The sequence below is a fragment of the Procambarus clarkii genome, chromosome 72, assembly GCF_040958095.1.
Source record: "Procambarus clarkii isolate CNS0578487 chromosome 72, FALCON_Pclarkii_2.0, whole genome shotgun sequence".
In the NCBI taxonomy this organism is placed as follows: domain Eukaryota; kingdom Metazoa; phylum Arthropoda; class Malacostraca; order Decapoda; family Cambaridae; genus Procambarus; species Procambarus clarkii.
Window position 1 is genome coordinate 24,453,966 of NC_091221.1, and position 5,973 is coordinate 24,459,938.

The following is a 5,973-nucleotide window of genomic DNA, read 5'->3' on the forward strand; positions in this document are numbered from 1 at the left end:
TCACAGCGACCAAACTATTGAATTCACTGCAGACCTAGAATTATTCTCGACAAGTAGTGATTGACCACACTCAGTCTTCCTAGTTAAATTGTAATGTTGGGCTAGAGAATCTAGTACCCCCCTAGGTAATTAATAATGTTAGGCTAGAGAATCTAGCACTTAATGCCACTGGCATTTCCCGAATTTAGTAATTCTATGAAGTCATCAAGCAACTTCAGTAATTACAAATTCATTAAGACCACTGGTCCACTATACTTGCGCTTAAAGGTTTGCCAAGAAAACCTTCTTAACACCATGTTTTCTGCACTAAGAGTTAGTGATAAATACTTGCATTAATTGTTTGAGTTGTTTTTTCTTTCGTTTCTGCTTATTTAGTGTAGGAGCGCAGCATGAACAAACTTGCAAACTTACTAATATGTAAGCGAATTTACAGAGAACTAATATGTTTAATGCATTATCGTTAAACATCAGCATTGTTAATTAACATGCGCCATGAGCTTAATATAGCTCACCTTAGAATTAACGTAATAATATGAGTGCTTGTTCACCATGCGTACGAGCTTAATATTGCTCGCCATGACAATTGAATGACAAAACTCCACCTCGTTAATTCGAGCTCACTGTAGCTCACCCTGTTAGCACTGCTAACGAGCTCAATATAGCTCACCTTAGAATTAACGTAATAATATGAGTGCTTGTTAACCATGAGTACGAGCTTAATATTGCTCGCCATGACAATTGAATGACAAAACTCCACCTCGTTAATTCGAGTTCACTGAACTCACCCTGTTAACTGTTAACGAGCTCACTGCAGCTCACCCTGTTAGCACTGCTAACGAGCTCACTGTAGCTCACCCTGTCAACACTGTTGACGAGTTCACTGAACTCACCCTGTTAACTGTTAACGAGTTCACTGCAACTCACCCTGTTAGCGCTGCTAACGAGCTCACTGTAGCTCACCCTGTCAACACTGTTGACGAGTTCACTGCAACTCACCCTGTTAGCACTGCTAACGAGCTCACTGTAGCTCACCCTGTCAACACTGTTGACGAGTTCACTGTAACTCACCCTGTTAGCACTACTAACGAGCTCACTGCAGCTCATCCTGTTAACACTGTTAACGAGCTCACTGTAGCTCACCCTGTCAACACTGTTGACGAGTTCACTGCAACTCACCCTGTTAGCACTGCTAACGAGCTCACTGTAGCTCACCCTGTCAACACTGTTGACGAGTTCACTGCAACTCACCCTGTTAGCACTGCTAACGAGCTCACTGTAGCTCACCCTGTCAACACTGTTGACGAGTTCACTGCAACTCACCCTGTTAGCACTGCTAACGAGCTCACTGCCGCTCACCCTGTCAACACTGTTGACGAGTTCACTGTAACTCACCCTGTTAGCACTGCTAACGAGCTCACTGTAGCTCACCATGATCACGAGTTCAATATAGCTCGACTTGTTAATGAGCTCAATACTGCTCACAATGTTAATTCGAGTACATTTTTGCTCACAATTAGCTTAGTCCCTTACTTAGGTAGGTTAGAAATTCAAACCATTTATTTAGGTAGATTTAGGGACTTTAGTTAGTGTCAACTGAGTACTAGCCTAATCTGTACTCACCATTAATTACCGTTGACTATACTTATAGAGACTGATTTAATAAACTCAATTTCATGTAAAGGTAATTTCGTATTAACAAGTTTACAGTGTCAAGCCTATGAGCTGCCATTTAATTAGCTCATAAGTCAGAATGACTAGGCTACTAATCTCACTGTCGACTCAGAATTTTCCTTGATTTTAATGAATAAACTTTTCAGTTCTCTACCTTTCTATTATTTTAGCTAGTTAGCAAATAAGTTGTACCATCAGTCAGCATGACTACTGCACGGCAGTGCACATTAAATTCAATTTCCTCATTTGAATTTGGGGTGATCGTGATGCTGCGTGATGTTATTGTCTAGTAACTCAATAGTTACAAGTCACAGCGACCCTAGACAGTCACCTTACTGTAGTGTCATAGTCTCCTTGATCTTAAATGACTAATAATACTTTACTGTATAATCATACAATAGTGTTATCAGTTCTTAGGAACTTATTCTGAGTTTACCTACGATTCAGCAGCTACGTAATACACCATTACATGTCACTGCGACCCTAGTAGTTGAGTTTATTGTGAGCTTTAGTGTTCCTGATTACCGATAACTTAATCATTTAATGTTCAATATTTCATGCATGTTTCCACTAAGGGAAACTGCAAGCCTATTACAACTCTGATCAAGAGTAATTTCTTTCACATCCCACTGAGAAAACTGTGATGATGCTACGATGTGATATCACGTAACGAAACATTACACGTCACTATGACCCAGGATATCGCATCACCGTAGATTCTGTTAGTTTAAATTGGGAGAGTTGAATTCTATAAATATTGTGTAGGCTACAAACAACATGTTTCATTTGACATGTAAATAGCAAGACTCAAGTCCTTGATAAATCCGGGACGTTCGTTATGTGTGTACTAACATACTAATGTACTAATCTTAATATCACTTCGGGATAGGTCAGTACAACACAGTACACTGCGACCCTAGAATCCTCCCCCCGGAGTTATGTTGGATATTTCCAACACCGAATACAACATTGTTGTATTCTCATTACTTATTACTAACCATACTAATTATTGTAGTAAGTAAAATTAACAACACGTAGAATTCTCATGTACTAATAATTTCATCTGTGCAGTAGGCTAGAATTCTCACGTCACTTGACGCCAGTATTGCGTCAGATTTCCTTACAGTAAACACATTATATCCAATTTGTGTGAGAATTAAATTCGATTCTCCATAATTAAAGCATTCTGTATGATAACTAATTGCAGACGAATTGTTCTCTAACTAAAAGCCGAATAGAGCGTTAGAATCATAGCGTCTACCTCACGATAGAATTAACGTCACCAATGAATGCCATGGGGAGACATTAATTCCTCTCCCTTATATATTTACTATTCTTAAATTGGTAAATAACAATATTTTGTTCCTCTAAATAATAAACCCGTCCAGTCTTTTACGTTTCAAGCGCAAATGCGAGAAATATTAATGTTCAAGACAATAATTTGTTTTATGAACGCGAGCTCGGCGTGGGTAGAGGGACGCCATCTCACTACACGTGTATAGCCGAAGAGAGGCAGACCTGCGCCTACTGTACTCATAAGAAGACGCCATTGCCCAGCAAATAGGGCAGGTGTTATCGATCCTCAGATGAAAGTCGCCACTGTGAGGCGTGAATAACCTTGCAGATCGTATCTTCAGCTAGTGCTGGTGTCAAATAAGGAGCCCTTAGACTTGGTTCCTGACGACACGTGACCAGCCAGCGGAACGCATCACTATTCAGGATAGGCTTAGCCGGAGCCTGAGATGCGAAACACGGCAATCTTAATACTTATACAGTGCCCACAGCTAAGTATTCTTTTATGTGATGCATCAGGTAGAAGTTTGATAGTAGCAGGGTGATTGTCCGTTAAGACGCGCGATAACACCTAATAACAGGTGATTAAATTTTGTCACCTGTAAATCTTAATATTCTTGAATATAAATTGAGTAGTTAAATCAGTTGCTACTGGAAATTATTTATCTTGCAGCACGAGAGAAGAATTCCTCATGCTGCCTTCCCCCATGTTAACCCGTTCCACTCGTCAGTGTACGGAGTCTGGAGAATAAGAGGACTTCTATGGCTTTCTAAAGGAATCTTCACCAAGCTAAGATTTATTTCCTTTTACCATTCTATTGCAATTTATTTTGTGCAGAATTCTTTAGGATTAATGTGTGGTTTACTGTAACTCATTACTATGCTCATAATCTATGTTCTTCCCTTTGGTAATGATATCAGTTTCAATATTATTTTAGAGGATTAGATTATTATTAATTGAATTAGTGAACGAACCACACTAATTCCTGGACGTACTTACCTCCAGTAATAACCCCCCAATGTAGGTGTTTGAGGTTTGTTTCATTTAATAATACAGCCCATTAATTATTATTATGATCATACTTTCTAGTTTTATCCATAGTCACTGGTTTCATCTAGGAATTATCTAATGATCAGAAATTCTCAGTTTCCCTCTTTACTTTAAAAGCGGGTGGTCCTTCGTAATTTAATTTACTACATTAATATTTAAATAATCAGAATCAAGCCCAAATATCCCACATATGTAAAACACTCTTTCAAAATGTTCCATGCTCGTGTTGATATTGGTTATATTTACAGGGGTTTGGATATCACGCATAAAGAAGTTGTCCGGATTTTTTACTTTCATGCTGTGTATCTGAGTGCTAAACATATCCTCATACAGCTTTTTTAGGATTTCACTAATTGTAAAATTAGGTGTTATGACAAATTAGAAATTTGTCATCCTCAGTGTATGAACCTTCACTAATACAAATAGGTCCAATATTGGCAGTGATATTTTCTTATGATTTAGCATAAATGAAGAAATATTTTGGGTTTTCCTTTATTTCTTGAATTGCTTTTTTGTCTAGTTGCCTCTCTTCAATCTGATATGAATGCTTCAGTCTCTGTTTTATTTCTACAATCTCCCTGTTTAAATTATTCCTTCTTTGTATGAAAAGTTGTCTGCTTAATCATTTCCGTTGTTTTTTGTCTTTTTTGTAGTGTCGCCTGCGTTTTCTTTCTACGTTGGACCTCTTTCTGGCTTTCCTCAAAGGAACATGTTTCAGACAGACTTCATAGGCATCAGAAGTCTGTTTTTCTATTCTTTGTGTATGATGTTTATTACTTAGAACACATTCCCATTGAACGTTTGTAAGTTCCCCATTTATTTTTGCCCAGTCTATCCTTTTATTATTATTATTAAAATTGGATTTATTGAATAACCCTTCTCACTTGTTGTTTCTCTTAGGCCTACTACCATTATTAATGTTAGTTTTCACTTCAATGTTGTCCGAGTACGTAGTGTTTGAGACAGTAATGTCGCTGATTAGCTCATCATTGTTTGTAAATATCAGGTCCAGCGTGTTTTCGTTCCTAGTTGGTTCTGTAATCTGACCACTGGGCGAGAATTTGTCACAGAATCTCAGTAGTTCTCTGACCTGTAGTTTGTTATTTCCAGGTTGATTTCCTGCTAGAATGTTATTTTTACTATTCTCCATTTTAAAAGGGGCAGATTGAAGTCTGCCAAGAAGATAATATCTGGTACTGGGTTTGTTAAGTTATCAAGGATATTCTCTATTTTGTGGATTTGCTCAGTTAATTTCTCAACTGTTGCATCTTGCAGTTTGTATATTAAAATAATAATTAGATTTATATTTTCAACCCTGATTCCAAGTACCTCTACCACCTCATTAGTTGAGTTCAGGAGCACTGTTCATGCCAGTTCCTCTTTAGTATACAGACCTACTCTTCCACCTGACCTTATTACTCTGTCACATCTATATAAATTATAATTTTGGATCCAGATTTCACTATCCATGTGGTCTTTTGTGTTGAATGATTTGCTCATTCAAATCATTCATTCATCATTTGCTCATTTATTTGATCATTCAAATATGAATGATTTCCCATATTGTGTGTGACTTCTGGTGAGCTTAGGTAGTTCTACATTATAATGTAATTATACTGTACTGCACAGTTTATCATAACCCAAATTATCTTTATTTTTCAGTCCTGAGAAACGCTTTACAGCGATTATGTCCCTCATGTAATATTATCGTGAACATTAATCAACATGTCTGCAAGTGTGGCTATAGGCTTTTTGATGTCAAACGTAAAGCTCAGCCGGAAAGCCAGGCTCAGGCAAATATCAAGAGATAAGAAAAGAAAAAACATATACCTGTTGTACATGGTAAGCTCACTTATATTTTTATTCACAATGTTTAATATGGATATAAATAACATATAATTGATTAATTTAATTTTACTTAAAGGAAATATTTTACTCCCTTTCAAATTGTTGTAAAG